The sequence below is a fragment of the Sebastes umbrosus genome, chromosome 14, assembly GCF_015220745.1.
Source record: "Sebastes umbrosus isolate fSebUmb1 chromosome 14, fSebUmb1.pri, whole genome shotgun sequence".
NCBI classification, from domain to species: Eukaryota; Metazoa; Chordata; class Actinopteri; order Perciformes; family Sebastidae; genus Sebastes; species Sebastes umbrosus.
This window is the reverse complement of record NC_051282.1, coordinates 3,256,071-3,274,375: the sequence shown is the minus strand read 5'-3', so window position 1 is coordinate 3,274,375 and position 18,305 is coordinate 3,256,071. Positions and strand designations below refer to the sequence as shown.

Genomic DNA, 18,305 nt, shown 5'->3' with positions numbered 1-18,305 from the left:
TTCAGCTTTATTTCAGCTGCGTCTCCGACTCCGGTGGTGTGAAACGGACTTGAGAGGAAGTAAAAAAATAAATATAAAAACATAATTCAAAGTGGTAAGCACCTACAGGGAAAAACCATTAAAAAAAATTATTTTCCTTTTTACCAGGAATGGGAGAACCAAAGATAAAAATTAAAGACTTCAAAATTCAAAGAAAAAAGGCCTGGTTTATGTGTTTAAGATAAAAATGGCTGTGTGATGGCCTGTCTCACAGCTCTGCCAGTAGGGTGGTCAAGGGTGACGGGGTCCACAACATCAGGGGGTTGTTCGTGTACAGGAGGGGCTCTCTCCTTCCTGATACTAGTGATATTGTGGAGCACAACACAGGCCGTAACGATCCTACAAGCTCGATCGGGGGCCATTCTGTGCCCACGCAGGCAAGCGAAGCGTGTCTTAATGAGTCCGAATGTCATTTTTATCCTGACCCTGGTTTTGGTTAGGGCCACGTTGAATCTGGTTTGTGGCCCTGCATCAGGGTCAGGATAGGGGTCATGAGAAATGGCTGGCAGGTGTAACCCCTGTCCCCTAGCAGCACTACACTGAGCCCTGAAGATGAAAAGGAATATTGCCACGATCAGTATCACAAAATGCAGTTCACGAAACAAAAAATAATATGCAATGTACAGTTGCCATACCCTGCTCAAATCGAAGGCACAGTGAAGACTCCCTGTAGATCCTGGTAGTCATGAACTGACCCAGGCCACTTTGCCTCAAGGCTTGTCACCAGACACTGCATCTGCAAAAGCATTTGGGGTTTATAATACTTTCACAAGGTCTGCATGGGCACGTGGCCAGGGAAAACAATAAAGGCATCTAGCCGCTCTGTCAGAGCATGTGCAACCTTATGTATTGCGCTGCAGACTGTGTTTTTGCTGAGGCTTTCTGCGGCTTTTAGCACAATGCAATACACACTGTTTGGGCACTGGAAGTATACAGCTGCGACGTGTCACACTGGCAACATAAGGATCAAGGAGCTCACACAGGTAATCATCGGGAAACGATAAAGGGTTTTGGCAGTCCCTGAAGACTCTTGCCCTCTGAAGAGACCCTCTCACTATCCGCGCACCTAAGTCAACGGGATCTTCCAGAAATGGTGATGCCATTTTCCAAGAGAACTGATTGGTCAGTGGGCGGTGCTTTTTATAGGCGTTGATCTCTTATCTGGAACATAACCTGCTCCGGAGCAGGTTAGCTTTTCAGCATAAGTTACCATGGCGATCTACCCTGGTAAGAAGTGATCCACCTTCGTAGGACAGAAAACCCTGAAGGGGTTAACCCTGAAGTTACCTCGATAACGCCAAATCCTGCTTCGTAGTACAGGCCTCAGGAGTCTGCTGTCTCTGAGCTGCTGTCATACACTGGTGAACTCTGATCAAACGCTCCGGCTGGTGGGCGATGCTTGGTATTTCCCTAACTGTTCTCAACATGGCTGCAGGGTCACAAACTTTCTCATTTTACAGCTAAACCGTGCACTACAAGATGATCCTGAAAACATCTGAAGCGAGAAATATGCATTACAGTAACAGAATATAGATTCATATTTGATCAGCGCTGCCTAGTTCAAACGTTTGATTGGACTTTGCGACTGACCGTTGAATGAGCAGCCAATAGGAACGCTCTCTCTCTCTGAAATGACCTGTGATTGGTCAAAGTCTCCCATCACGGGCTAGATTTTTTAAAGCCTGAAAACAGAGCCATGAGGAGGAGCAGAAGTCTAGTTTTCTCTCAGAACACTTGAATTACAATATGCTGAAAGGTTATTATGGAAATTTTTCCCAATGATGCCAAAAATATACTGCCCTACTGCAGGTTTAATGTTGTTGTTTTAGGCTCCTTAAAGGTCCCATATTGTAAAAAGTGAATTTTTCAGGTCTTTTATATTATAAAGCAGGTTTAAGTGCTATATAAATACTGTTAAACTATCAAAACGCTCAATATACGGAGAAATACACACAGCCTGTATTTATAAATTGCGCGTTTGAAACAAGCTGTTAGGATTTCTGTCCATTTGTGATGTCACAAATATACAATATATATATAGACCATTACACAGTTTTAAACATAAACATTCTAAATGTGTCCCAGTTTATTTCACGTTGCAGTGTATGTGAAAAACATTAGCTGACAGGAAGTAAACATGGACCCAAGCTGTTGCCTAGCAATGCAATTCCGTTGCAATTCCGTTGAAATGCACTAAAACAGAGCGTTTCAGGCAGAGGGCATATTTAGGCAGACAGGGTGAGGAAAATAAAGTTTTTTTAAACATTAAAGTATGTAAACATGTTCTAGTAGAAACACAAAATACAAGTAAGAACCTGAAAATGAGCACGATATGGGACCTTTAAAGGATCCAGATTTATTTTCCAGTGCAGGCTATTTAAGTTTCCCATCTCCACTGACTCCTAAAGGCTACCCTCTGGGTGATGACAGCATTTGAGCTTTGTTATTGTCAGCCAAAGGAATGTAACTGTGTCTCCACCACAAGTCAAATGTGTACCATTTACACTATAGGCAAATAGCAGTTATTAGTGCTGTTTTTGTAGACTGCGTGGTGAGGAGCTGTGGCCATGCAGGAGGTGAATCATGGGAAAAGGAAAGCACAAAAACAAGCAAACACGCATGAATTTACTCACACACAGGAAAAAACACAATGAATCATAAAGAATTATTTTTTTTTTTAGCCTGTCTCCAAAAAACAAAACAATGCAACACGCACAAACACACAAGAATGAATACACTTCCTTAAACATGTCCATCCTTGTTTAGATCCTTGCTTTGTGTGTGTGTGTTCTTCTTATTGTTTCGGGGGTTGTTATTTTTAACCATGGTGATGTGTTTGTGTGGTTTGGATCAGTTCTGCCAACACTGACCCTTTGAGCTAAACGTAGCTGCCTAGTTAGTGTTTATCTTGTAGACAGACATATTTACTGTAATGATTTTGTTTTGGCAACAGTGAGTCTAAATCTAGAATTACCGCCTGTTGATTTCAGTTTCCTCTTCCTGCACTCTGTGGGCATAATTCTTTTCTAAACTAATATATGGACATTTGAGCGGATAGATGGTATCTTGAGGTCTTGAGGTTGATGGGTGAGTGTGAAATCATCAGGGATCAGTGCAGCGTCAGCAGTAATGTCGGTGTTGTACTGGACACTCATGATGAAGAGAGACCTGAGCCTGAAGGTGAATGGTACGTGTCAACAGCCTCCGTCCTTTCCACGCTCCCCATTCATTGTCAATGTAAGCAGCCGTGTAATGCATTCTGGTAGCGTGGCGGCGCGATGCGAGAGACGGAGCTTCAGACACCCGCTCCTTATTTCCATTAAGTTGAGGTCCAGGCTACTTCATGCAAATCACGGGCGTCCGTCGCGACTCGCCGCCTCTCGAAACTCCCGAGAATCTTTTAAAATAAAAGTTGTCGATCCAAAATAAAGACAGATTCATCAGCAGCATGGATTATTTCTCGCCTCAAATGTTCTCAGAAATACATTTTGGTGAACTATTTTCGTGAAATAAGAGAAGAAAGTTTCCAAACAAGCCTCCATACTGTTTCCGGTTTGAATGCTGGGAGCAGCAGCCCATGGAGGGAAAACGTTCGTCCAATTAGGAGCCTAGTGCCTTGTTTCTAGTGGCAGCCCACCAAGCGTCCAATGCTGAGAAGCGGCGCGTCCCCACGCGATATGTCCCGTACCAGAGGCTGTCACCTTCTCAACTCTCACCTACGGTCATGACCTTTGGATAATGATCTTTGCGTAAGATTGAGATTACGGCTACAAGCAGCCAGAATGAGTTTCCCCTCGCAGGCTGCCCTGCTGAGAGGGCTACAGAAGTCTGGTAAACTTTCTACTAGAACATGTTTACATGCTGTAATGTTCAAAAATAACTTTATTTTCTTCATACTGTCGGCCTGAATATACCGGTATTCATCCTCTGTCTGAAGCACTTTGTTTAACGCATTTCGACGGAATTGCGCCGAAATTGCAACAGAATTGCGTTGCTCGGCAACAGCTTGGGTCCATGTGTACTTCCTGTCAGCTGGTGACATTCACATACACTGCAAGCAGGAATAAACTAGGACACATTTAGAATGTTTACGTTAAATCTGTGTAAAGGGTCTAAATATTGTATATTTGTGACATCACAAATGGACAGAAATCCTGACAGCTTGTTTCAAATGCAGAGTTTCTGAATACAGGCTGTGTGTATTTCCCTGTGGATTGAGCGTTTCGATACCTTCACAGTATTTATATAGGACTTAAGCCTGCTTTATAATAAAAAAACTTTTTTATAATATGGGACCTTTAAGTGATATCACATGAGGACAATTATCAGACTTCACACAGCTTCCTTTGGAGACACTGAAGGTTTTATACTACTTTCTTTCACATATCCTGTAGTACTGTCAAGCGTGAACCTCCGGGTCTGAGAAGTGAAGCCAATGGTGAAGTGCCTCAAACCTGCATTCTTTCTAACAGCCAGCAGGGGGCGACTCCTCTGGTTGCTAAAAGAAGTCTGATTGTATAGAAGTCTATGAGAAAATGGGCCTACTTCTCACTTGATTTATTACTTCAGTAAACATTGTAAACATGACTTTATGGTCTCAATCGCTAGTTTCAAGTCTTCTTCAATGCAGCATGATGTTCATTTAGTAAATTATGGTTCCATTTAGAGTCAAACAGACCATAAAGCAGGGGATGCTTTAGGGCGGGGCTACCTTGTGATTAACAGGTCGCTACCACGGCGTCGTCCGGTCTGGCAGTTGTCCGTGTTTTCGTCTTTAACCCTTTCACAGTGTGTTTTTACTTCATGGAAGTTAATTATAACATTTTGGTCGCCTTGAAAAATGTCTTATTCAGCAATCGGTTGTACATAGCACCATCCTATCGTGTCACTTCTGGTTGCAAAAAAAAACAAGATGGTGTCGGCCAAAAAGCCGATTTCCAGGCTTCAAAAAGCAGTCCATGAACCAATAAGTGACGTCGCGGTGACTACGTACACACGCTGATGTGTAAATTCTGTACACCAGTGTACAGAAAGCGGGCCAATATGATTACCACCTGAGCTCATTCAGCGACCAACACACGTCAGACTGATTCAAGCTGGGATGTCCTTATAAAGCGATTATAAAGATTCATAAAATCATCTGATCCTGAATAAACCCTTAAACAGATGTGTCCAGTATATTTAGTGCACGAAAAATGGAGGAAGGAATATACTGTATGTGCCTGCCCCTTTACAAATTGCACGTATATTTCCAAGTTTCCAAGAATTGGCAGACGTTAACAGTCTGAGCACGGCCTTCTGGCTCACTGCAAGATGGAAATGAGACATTTTCTCATAACTTGGACCGAAATTCACAGCGTGGTCACCAAATATTTGATCTGCTAAATCATTCAGCCTCATTCAGCACATGGAGCAGAGCGGGGAAAAGGAATATTTTGTTTTGTTCCCGACTTTAATCTTGTTTTTGTGATTTTTTTTGCCATCATTTCCATCAGTTATGATATCATTATGCTCACCAAATTGAGGAACATGGTGAAATCGTACAGCAAAGTCTGATGTGAAACACAACCAGATTGTTTTACAAATAGTTCAGCTTGATCATCTACACCACTTGATCCCAGCTTTTTATGTCTGACATACCCCCCACAGTACTCAAGTATGATCTCAAGTACCCGTCATTGATTCCACACATTACGTTATATATATTTGATTTCAAACTGGTTGATTGATGAACACTATTGATTATATAAAAGTGGACATTATTGTAATCATTTTTTCCATGGAAGACAAACAGTGGCTGTGTTAGTGTGGTGTATGGTTTGTGTGTCGTGGACCTTATCAGTAAAAAAAGAGTCCTGCAGTGTAACATCAAGCAGATCATCAGCAGACTTGACGGGAACTCGCTCTTCCTGTCTGCTGGCTTTAAACAGCATAATCACACAAAAGCAGACGGTTAGTGCATCCAGCACACACTGGGAGAGAGCAGAGGACAGGAAGTGGCTCACATATGAAATGGAAATCCAAGGGGACGTCTGAGAGGAAAGGGCAGAGTGATGGGGGGGGGGGGGGGGCTCACACATTCAGTGTGTGTGTGTGTGTGTGTGTGTGTGTGTGTGTGTAGAGGTCAGAGGCCGTACCAGCAGTGCATATCAGAAAGGATGAACAGAAGGCTTGAGGGTGAAGATGGTATTGGGGGGTGTGAGATGAGATAGTGGGTAGAATGCCTGTCTGTGTGTGTGTGTGTAGTCAAACGACATCATGCATTAATGAGCCACCTAAAACAACAAAGAATAGACTGTGACTTTGACCCTATGAATTACAATTCTGTGTGTGTGCGTGTGTGTGTGTGTGTGTGTGTGCAAGAAACAAGGTGGCATATGTTTTTCGTACCCTTTAACTTCCTGTGTCTCTGTCACTCATAATGAGTCCAATACTGCGTAGCATTGGTACGGTGGCCCTGAGAGCTCAACTCACTGCAAATTAAGAAAACACATAACACACAAAAAGACACAGCACGAGCAAACAAAGAAACACCAACTTGACAATATTTGAAAACGTCAATTTGACAACACATTCACAGCATTCATTTTTTACATGTTTTTCTACCCCGTCACTAGTTTGAATCTTGGCTTGAATAGAGTTAGTTCCATTCTCATGCACACACATGCATTTGTGCCCCTATCAGCAGCTATAACCCCATAAATTATTATATCGTCAACTGTGCAATTCTAGATTGGGAGCAAAACGTAACTCAATTTCCCCCCTGGGGATCAATAAAGTATTTCTGATTCTGAGCCGTCGGACAGCTCTACTACTTGGTCCTCTCATGTTGGACTGAGGGCCGACTGGATGCTACAGTGACTCACTATCGCCTCTTCAGGTAGCCTACAGGTGGTATTACAAGACAGGACTAGGACAGGCTAGCTGGTTAGCATGTATCACACTTGGCCAACAGACAAGAACTCAGAAGCAGGACTCAAACACAAGGCAGATATAATAAAACGTCTTTACTTGCAAAAAGGTCCGATATACAGGCAATCAGTCCAAAACAGGCAAAGGTATCCAAAAAACGCTGGGCAAAATCGTAGTACACAGAAGCAAAGTCTAAAGCACACGAGGAACACACGAGGAACAAAGGGCTGGAACGCTGACTGGGAAAGCAGACGAACTGGCAAACAGACAAATGGCAGCACGAGGACTAAATACACAAGGGAGGAGGGGTAATCAGGGCCAGGTGAAACTAATTGGGGCGGGGCAGGTAATCACATAGACATACTTTATATAGACAGACACCACATTGACTCCTGGAGCATACGTCAACGTAGGCGCCATATTGGACCAGGCAACTCTCAGAAGCCGTGAATGGGAAAATGCCTGACACTTGTGCAGCTTGTGGATGTACAAACCGTTGTACGATCCAGAACAGATCTCGGGGAATCACATTTCATAAGTAAGACTGAACTATTGTTTTCTGTTGTATTTGGCCATTATTACATTCTGTTGAGAGCTGACTAACGTTAGTTAGTTGGCCACCAGAGTCAGACCAGAGAGCTATCGTTAGCTACTAGCTATTGTTAGCTACAAGCTATCGTTAACTATTAGCTATCGTTAGCTAAAAGCTATCGTTGTCTATGGTTAGCTAACGATAGTTAGTAGCTAGCGATAACACAGACAGACTCAGGAAATCCTGTGTCCCCCGAGCCATCAAACTGTACAACACCTCTCTAGGGAGGGGGGGACAAAAGAGGACGGTCTGCAGGACAGATAATAATGCACTATACTCCTTTTTAACAGTCTCTTCTGCACTATATTCACTTTTTTAATAGTCATGTATCACAGCTGTTACCCTGCACTATATTTTAACAGTTTTCTTCATCTCCTTGTATTTTGCTGGAAACTTGAATTTCCCTTGGGATCAATAAAGTTACTATCTATCCATCTAACGACAGCTAGTAGCTATCGTTAGCTACTAGGTATCATTATCACTAGCTATTAATAGCTAGTAGCTAACGTATTGGCTTTTTTCTCTAAGCTTATTTTTATGACAAGCTAACGTTACTCATTTTGGCTGAGAGATTGACTCAGGCTGAGAGACTTATGAATCTTACTGACGTTAGCTCAGCTGGCTATCGTTAGCTAACTTGTCTCACACTTTGAAGGTTTCCCAAAGAGAAAGAATTGAGGAAGCAGTGGGAAGTAGCTGTTAGAAGGGAAGGTTTTTCCGCGAGTGAGTCCTCCGTGCACTGCAGTGAGCACTTCAAGTCGGAAGGCTTTGTCAGGACAGGTCAGACTTTCAGGATTAGAGATGGAGCTAAACCATCTGTCTTCAGTTTCCCGACTCATCTCCAAAGAGTTAAGTGTATCACTAGGTTATAAGGATTTGATAACTATACAATTTACAACAGACATACACGTATACAAATACACTGTAAGTACATACATATTTAACATACAAGTACTATAATTGTAATGCAACAACAAATCACCTCTCCATCAGTTAATGAAATACTTCATCCTATAGCAGGAAGTAAAAGAAAAAAAATAGATAGTATTACGTTTTGATGTCATACGAAATCATACATTTTTTATATTGTCAGGATCTCCCATTTATTTACACCTGAATAGATTGAATACACAATAAAGGGAATTGCAGAAAATAGCATATAGTAATACCTTGTACATATAGCCCCATATTTTGAAATTAACAGTCGCAAGAAAGAAAATCTCTCTTGAATTCCAATATATGATTCACAAAATACATTTGATTATCTAAAAGTAGAGGCCAGCAAACTGGTTTATTATCCATAGAAGTGTCTTTATCTAGCTATAGTAGCTGTTATCTGGCCTCTAGTGAATGTTTTGGTATAAAGACATTGAATATATCCTATAAATAAATATTTATTTTCTTTCTGAATGTTTAGAATCAACAATGTATTGTTTATTATAGCGGGGAAGTTAAGCATAACAGTTGTGCAATTGCCAAATAGGCACATAATATTCCTAAATGTTGCAGAAAACTGATTTTATGGGTCTTGATCATTTCCAAGATGTGTTCAAACTGATTAAAATCAGATGTCAGAAGCTCACAGACATATAATCTCTTCACATTTTGGTGATAATGTTCCTGTTTTGAATGTTTTAAACATCCACATCTTACACATTGCACCTTTAATGATGAGGTTGAGGCTGTCCTGTTTAAACCGTCTCGTAACAGAGCCACACTGATATGTTGCCTGTTCTGCCCGTATCTGACAGCAGGGGACTGAAATATGTTCAGAGGCGCACACACTCACACAAATAAGCGTTACGATCACACCCAGCCATTATCTTGCTGCAGTGGCGCGCGATAATGTGGTCTAATCACAGGGTGGCGAGAGTGACTTCCCACCCCAGTCTAAACTCTGCAGGGAAATGACAGATTTTTGGCATCTGAGTCAGGACGGTCTCGAGGTACGGATCACGTAGGAGTTCCTTTCCTCCTCATTGTTGATCTTCTGTAATGGGAGTGTGTTAAAAAAGTACTTTTCTTAAAGGCAAACGTAGCAATTTGACAGTGAAATAAGTGGTGGGTAAGGAGGTTGTGATTGTACGTAGGCCCTGACGGTCACGCTGGGATTTTTTTCTTCTTCTTCTGAACTACATTTACGTTCCTTCATAATAAGGAACATCACACATCTCTAGCTAGCTTGATGCTCCTATAATTCCTAGTCGACATTCCACATTTGCAGTTTCAAGTGTTTCAGATTATAATCTGTTTTGATTGCAATGCAGACAATCTGAATTTATGAATTTATGCATGACGGAGTATTAGGGCCACATTGAGGGAAAAAAAAAAAATCTGAGATTTTGAAAATAAAGTCATAATATTACAAGAAAAAAGTCATAAATTAATGAGAATAAAGTCGTACTATTTCAAGAAAAAAAAAGTTGCAATATTACGAGAATAAAGTCATAACCTTGTGAGAAAAAAAAGTTGTAATATTACGAGAAAAAAGTCGTAATGTTATGAGAATAAAATCATACCATTTCAAGAAAAAAAAGTTGTAATATTATGAGAAAAAAATAAAATCCCAAAATGTCAAGGAAAATAAAAACCTTTTTTAGGAAAACATATTACCAGCAACCAACAAAACGGGCGAGAGGACATAGCAGCCTGAGCCTGCTCCTGGACAGGTAGCTGCTGTTGGTCTCGGCGTTTTGCCACACACATCAGTTAACAGGTAACGTTAACTTTAATCCGCTCACCATTAAATGTTTGTTTATGCGGTTTAGCTTGTTGCGCAAACACAGGTTTATGGTTTCGTTTATGGTTATTTAAAGCTTCGGTGGGCAACAAGTTTTTGGCATCATGGGACAAAAATCCCATAATAACCTTTAAGCATATTGTAATTCAAGTGTTCTGAGAGATAACTAGACTTCTGCCCCGCCTCATTGCTCTGTTTTCAGGCTTTAGAACATCTAGCCCGTGACAGGAGACTTTGGCCAATCACAGGTCATGTCAGAGAGAGAGCGTTCCTATTGGCTGTGCTCTGGCTGGTGGGCGGAGCTTGGTATTTCCTCAGCAGATCTCAACATGGCTGCCGGGTCTCAAACTTTCTCATTTTACAGCTAAACCGTACACTACAAGATGATTCTGAAAACATTTGAGGAGAGTAATAGGCATTAATGTAACAGAATATTGATTAATATTTGACCAGAGGTTTACCAGCTTTACCACCTCTCGGCCATGTTCACATGCAGAAAATCGGGGATATTTGTCCCATCTGAGCACACAGGTCATATCAGGTCAAATCTCCCTTTTCCTCATGTTCCCCTGCTTTACCACTGCCAAAAATAGTTTGTCTAGCTTCCATCAATCTCTCTCTCTCTCTCTCTCTCTCTCCCTCTCTCCATCTCCCCTCTTTCCTTCAGTGCTTCTAACTCTCCTTTATCTCATTTTATCAATCTCCCTGTGCCTTCACTGTGTCCCTACTTTCCTTCCCTCATTCTTTGTTTTTGATTTCTCATTCCCCACGGCGTCCTCTCTCCTTTAATCACTTTATCTGCTGTATATTTCACTCTCTTCCTCCCTCTTCCCCGGCCTTTCTTCTCTCTCTCTCTCTCCCTGCTTCTCCCTCGCCTCCTCCCTATCTTGCGGTTTCCTCTACCTAATTGCTGTATTAGCTATTCTTGGAGTCTTGCTCTCCTCCTAATTACAACTCCCCCTCCTCTCATTTTCTTGAACAGAAAGAAAAACTTGTCATGGAAATATGAGCTTGCATTAAATCTTCGCCATCTGAGTGCCACTGCCTGGAGCTTAACAATCTAGAAGCTTCTCTTAGGTAGCTTTCACATCAGGGACCCGGGCCCGGATCCGACTACACTCCGAGTCCCCAAAGTCCAGTTCGTTTGATTTAGTGTGAACGCTCCGTACCGTTCTCGGGCACAGTTCGTCGATCTGTACCCGAGTCCACTTGAAAAGGAGGTCTGGTACCAAAACACGGAAGTGGACCGCTATTTAACGCGAGTAACGTTAGCAGTCAGCGAGTAGCTGTGAAAGGGCAGGCTTTTATGAACGGGGTGATACAGCAGGAAGGCAGGCGAGAGGTTCCTTAAAATATAGACAATAGGCGATGGGGTAGGCCGATGTTTGTTATTTAATTTAGCTAATTTAATGGTCTACTCAGCGGGCAGAGAGAGAAACCAGAGTTGGTGATTGTTGGAAAGACTAACGGCAACGTGTTGGTGAGTTTTATTTAGTTTCTGTCAAGTTTGAATGAAGTGTTTTACGATGCTCCTCCACTAGAACAGCTGATCTCAACATAAACAAATACATGTGGATGATGATGAGGGAACATGGGGCCTAATTTGGATGGGGAAAAAAATCATAGGTGAGTTAACACAGGCCTGACCCCAAAATGGGAAACGTAATCGAGCGTAGTTTTAGTTCAGGCAGGCCATGTAGTCAAGCTATGCTCATATGACAGCTATCAGCTGATAGCAGCCGATCTTAAATCCTGATGCATCAGCTGATGGATCAGCTGATTCCCCTCTATGCATTCATTGGCAAATTTCATACAGGGCGCCTTATTTAAGCTGCTTCAGCCTGCTTACCTCTGCTGCTTCCTCTACAGGCCGCTTGCAACCCACCTCCACCCCACCACCTCCTTTTAATACTGTGTCTGACTTAATCAATGTCATTTCTGTTGTCATTGATGCCGGCTCTGTTCTGAACCCAGGGGGGTCTTTGCTGCTGCTCTCCCTGCCTTTGGCTTTCCATGTATGCACATGGAAGGGCAAGTAGGTGTGTTCTCGTGCCTTATGCTACCACGTAGGCACGCGGATGGGCAGGGAGGTCCCAGAGCAGAGTCATACCGCCAATATACTGTATATTTTACTGCAATGGAAATAAAGTTTTCTTTGTGGTGGTTTGGGTTACAATAACTATGGAAGTGGTGTTAATTATGTGACAAATAAGCCAAAGTTGACTTCTGGTTCCACACGGGATGAAGACAGGGGGTCCTGAGTGAAAGTCCAGTGTTTTTAGACCCAACCATCTATCCCAACTTCCTCCTTATGCAGACTTTGTCGCTCTTTATACTACGTCTCCTGTCCTTGCTCAGGACAACATAGATTATATATGAATTGATTAAGTGAATTCCCTCTTTGTCAAGAGAACCAGGGCGATGCTAACTTCCTGGTTGACCGAAAAAAATATGTCCTATATAAAATCCTGCTAAATCTTGCATCCGCATCATGTTGCTAACTCAAAAGACAAACCAACAAAGAGCAATCTCCCTAATATGAATTAGACAGGTTATTAGTTTATTAGTTATACAAGTTACTTTCCAATGTAGGTAACCAATTACTACCAACATAAACACTTGTGTTGGTAGTAATATTATTTTTATATATATATATATATATATATATATAGAGAGAGAGAGAGAGAGAGAGACACACACACATACACACACACAGGTATTCTACACACAGGCAATCCTTCAGCTTTCATCCATCTCGGCTCTAAAACATAGGAGCTATTCATGTCAGACAGACAGGTGTGTCTGTACAGTCCTCCTTCCTCACCACGCTGACGTCGCAACATGTGTAAAGGAATGACAAAAGCTGTGTCAAGGCACAGAAGAACCGCACACACTAATGACAAGATTACAGGGAAGGTAATTTTGGAACATAATTGGTCCTGAAACTCTGAAATGCTACACTGGAGGACAATGGAGCTTATGTCTACGAGTTTGAGCACGTGTGTGTGTGTGTGGGGGTGTGTGTGCGTGTGTGTGTGTGTGTGTGTGTGTGCGCTGATGGTCAAGACATGTGGCTTCTCCTCTTCCTCTCCTCCAGGTGTGTCAAACAAAGAGGGTTGTGTTCTGACAGAGAGCAGAGAATCACTTCTGGGCAGAAAATGCCAGAAAATCATAAGCAATAGAGATTAGAGAGAGAGAGAGTAAGAAGAGGAGCATATATCATAGAATCATGTCCATAAATTCAGTTAAACAGTCTCTGGTGTATGCCAGTGGTAACAGTTTGTATCTCTCAGGTGATACTGAGCAGTTGGCAACTTCAAGTCAAAGTGAAATTTGATTTCTCACTCTTTTTACAACAACACAAGATGGAAGATTCAAGTGTGATTGTAATATAAATAAAGCAGGAGACGGCTGTTTCATTAGCGTTACATCCTGGTAACTCCTATATCACCTTGTCTCAATTCTGAAAAGAAGACTAAGCTATTCCCATGAATTGGGCCTCATGCAAGAAGCAATATACAAACAAATGTTTTCTTATTTATAATCTATATTTTTTTCTTAATTTTTTTTATTGTTGTTCCTATTTTGTTAGTACCCGTGGATTTCTGGGATTCACCATCCATTATCTGTAACTGCTTATCCTTGCATGTCTTTGAAAACCCTCGCTAACACGGGGAGAACATGCAAACTCCACACAACTCCATTTTTGCTCCTCTCAGGTAAGAGAACATTTTACAAGTGGTCGAGAGCACTCTTTCCAAGATAAGAAAAAACATCTTCCGCTACGTCCACTAATTGTTTGTCCAACGCAAGGAAACATAAGTTTTAAATTTGAGGAACATAAATCTATTGATCCAAATTAAGACTATAACTGGATGATATTGCGTGGCTTACATACATACATGTAGCCTATTTTTTTAAAATATGACCTTGCTTCAACAAACAATGCAAGGCTTTTATTCTGACATTTTTGCAGAACAGTGTTGTAGAACATGCAGTGACTTGCAGAGCTCCATGAATGAATATAGTACGGGTTTTTAATTGTGGATTATTACTATTATTTACAAATTACCACACGTTTCTTAAACGCAGCTGGTCTGAACACCCGATGCATGAATCACGCAGCCGCCACGTGCTCCTGATGTGCCCAGTCTGTCCCTGGCGTGAGTCCCAAAGTGTTGTTGAGTTATGTTAAAGTTACGTTAGCGATATTTGTGACATGCTTTCCGTACTTATGTCACGTGGTTTACGTACATATTTTACCAAGTTTACGTACTTATTTTAAGTCAAACCGTGAGGTTTTTCCTAAACCTAACTAAGTGGTGTTGTTGCCTGAAAATAACTGTTTCATGGCAACAATGAAATGATTAAATGACAACAATAAAATGTCATGCAAAAAGCCATTTCACAACGTGTAGTGTCATGTGAAAAGCCATTTCACAACTCGTAGTGTATGATGTCATTATGCATTGTCACGTGGAATGTCCTTAAAATGTTGTGCTATTTATACGCCTTCCCATAAGATCAGGTTGAGACTTTAGAAGAATAGTATCCTCTGACTCATGTATTCCACTTTGGCCAAAAGTAACCATAGAGATTTCGTATCGTAAAACAGCTTAAATATGAACTCTTCAAAACTGAATTTAAAAATGCGGTATATTTCATGGCTCAAACTCTAGTGCGTTTTGGCTTTTCATATGGTCTTTGGTTAAAGTAACCATTAAAGCTTTTAATTAATGTTTTCTTAAAAATTGTGAACTGGACAAATATGAAGTGAATAAATGCTTCAGACATTCAAGTGAGTAGAACTTCCTCCATTTGGCTGTTGCTGAGCAGATTCCACTGCATACTATTCTGGTGTTCTCCTAGCAATCATGAATGATTGATAGCCAGAGCCATCGTGTCCCACTGCATAATGGTGGACAGAAATTCATGCTGCTGCAAACAGCTAAAAACCTTGGACTCCAAGTGGCTTTTTTGCAGCTAGAAAACATGATGATTTTAGTATTTCTAAAAGACAGGGGTAGGGACTCAAGCAGGCTCATACAGTAGGCCCATGCTCAGGGGACCTTAATATGACGTGAGGCCCCGGGGTTACGGATATTTTGGAGATCCTTCCCTCCCTTCACAATATGCCGGCAACTTTAATTCAGAAACCCCCTACTTCTAAGTTTCCCTCTCCCCCTAAACGTTGGCGTTTTGAGGCCGATGGATCTGCACCGGCAGTTCCCGGCTGCAAGCCCGTGCGTAATGCATTTCCCCTCGCCCAGTCAGAGCCCCCTGTGGGTTGCATCGGAAAGAGATACAGTTTTCATTATTTATTAATACATGTTCATCTTATTTAGCCTAGTGCTTATTATCATAGAATTAATTTTGCCCCCCCCCCCCCTCGTGCAACCTGCACCATGGATGTATTAAGAGAACTGGATACAGCGTTGGAGGCGGGGCCCATTCATTTCTGTGAAAGTTGTTCAGTGGCGCATGATGCCAAAATGGCTCGAATTCCGACTGGAAAAGTATCCGGATCTTCCACCGATCTTCCGCATCCATTGACCCCATGATGGAGCAGGCGCAGTAGCATCCGCTCGGTCACATAGCTCAGTCACGGGGTCTCAGCTGTCACGCTGTCGTCACAGCCCTCGCTCCGGCCTCGGTCGGGGTCTCAGTCACATGAACGGAGGAAGGAAAATAACTCTGGATTCAGCTTTCAGTGCATTTTACAACTTTTAGGACCTAATGATTTAAATAAGGGCTATTCAAGTGTTCATACTGTGAAGTTGATTCACCTAAAAAAAAAAAAGTATTTTTGGGCCAAATAGCATTACATGACGGACATGGAAGTTGTAGTACTGCCGTTTGGCCACTATGAAAATTGGAATCAACGACCGCCGCTATTCCTGGGATCTTGGCCTGTTGATGGGACAGAGGACTGGGAGATGGCGGAGGCAGAGGGTCCACCGGCCTAGCATCGCATACATCTGCTCGCACACTTTCACTTCACACACCAGCAGATCCATTTCCTCAGCAGAAAACCACTCGCTTCTCCTCCAATTTGCCGAACACGCCTTTTAAATAGCAATGCGCTAATGTACAGGCTCACCTGACTTTTAAAGAGAATGGGAGATGACACTCTGATTGGTTTAATTCATGTTAGGCCCAAAACACACCTATGATCAATTAAGAGACTAAATACAACCCCTTTCAATTCAATTCAATTTATTTATATATCGTGTCAAATCATAACAGAAGTTATCTCGAGACGCTTTTCATATAGAGGATGTCTAGACCGTACTCTATAGTTTAGAAACCCAACAAGAGTGTTCCAGTGTTGTTTGGATTTGGATTGGTTGTCCTCACACAGTCGCCAGTGGATGGTCTGGAATGGTGGAAGTTGCTGATGGAGGTGTTCAAAATTCAAGCTGTGCTAAGAGCAAGACGAAGAGATTTCATGGCGAAATCTATTAGACGTCGCCGTGAGTATCTCAGAAGAAGAAGAGATTTTATATTGTCTTCGATGGCTACTGTTGTCTGCCTTGGTACCACAACAAACCGGCGAATGTGGGTCTGGGACCGAAGCTTTCTGGGAAGCAGTTCAGCGTTTTGACAACGAACAGTGGATGGCACATTTTCGCATGTCACGTTCTACATTCGACATCTTAATTGAACTCATCGGCCCAGCACTGCGACGTAAAACAACAAACTACCGCAAAGCCATTGATCCACGACGCAGGCTAGCAATTGTTTTGCGGTGGTTCGCAACACCCGGGGAGTAGCGCCTGTTTGTTCGGGGTTGGTTTGTCAACTGTGTGCACGCTGGTGCAACAAGTAACAAAGGCGCTAGTTAGAACGTTGTATAAGCGGTTCATTTCACCTCCAACCGGACAGCGCCTGGATGACACAAATCGTGGGTTCAAGTACTGTAGTAGTACAATTTTGAGGTACTTGTACTTTACTTGAGTATTTTCCTGCTACTTTTTTACTTGTACTCCACTACAGCTCCACCTTTACTACTTTACTATACTTTAATTTATACACTGTGGTAGTATAGTATTTACTGAATGCATATTTCAACTTACCACTTGACTGTAAGGGACATGGAGTCCGTAGTCTGGTGTTTCCAGCTCTGACTCCTCTGTAGCCATGTCCAACGTCTCATCTCTCTCTCCCTCATTAAATGAAGAGGTTGATGGCAATGGCGATTCTTCAGTTGTGTGTCCAGAGCTAGAGGAGAGCTGTACCGGATTGGCAAGAACCGTGTGTCCGAAAATGCGGTTGCATAGCTCGTAGTACTGCCAGTCCACTCGCCCAACACCACTCTTGTTTCTGTTGTGGTCATGCACTTTGGTGTAATGTTTCTTCAGTGCCTTCGATTTGTTGGTGACCTGTTTTTGTGTACGAGAGATGCCTCTCTCGTTAGGCAGCCTTGCTATATTTGCGTACACTATGCTGTCCCTCACCATACCCGTCATCTGCCGCTTGATTTCTTCCTCTCTGCGGATGGCCAGGAGCTCCCGCACTTCGAAATCTTGCCACATATCCATAATAAAACTGTTAGTTGTTCTCTTCCAGTGTAACGTAGCTGAACATATTCCCGCTGCAGTCGCTCTGCTTGTTTATGAGCCACGGCGACCTATGACAATTGCGTCACGACTGTGCGCCCGCATTTCCAACTAATGACATGATTGGTCCCGCCCCGTTGTTAGCGACCCTGGTCCGTGCACAATTCACATCGAAATCGACCCTGGTCCAACCCTGGTCTGACCCACCTCTCGACCTGGGTTGCAAAGGCGAGTCGATCAACGCGGGTTACCCTTTCATATACACAACCAACCCTGGTTCAACCCTGGTTGAGTCCTCAGTGTGAAAGGGGTATTAGTAACATGCATGAATGGGACATGAATGCATCCAGATGAAGAGGAAGAGAAGAAGAGAGGAGCTCAGTGTCATCATAGGAAGTCCCCCCGGCAGTCTAAGCCTATAGCAGCATAACTAGGGGCTGGTCCAAAGCAGCCTGAGCCAGTC

General features: G+C 42.5%; 1 pseudogene; it reads right to left on the bottom strand.

Moving 5' to 3' along the window:
* Window positions 1-215: 215 nt before the first annotated feature.
* Window positions 216-17,818, bottom strand: LOC119501245 (annotated as a pseudogene).
* Between the last annotated feature and the right edge of the window lie 487 nt (window positions 17,819-18,305).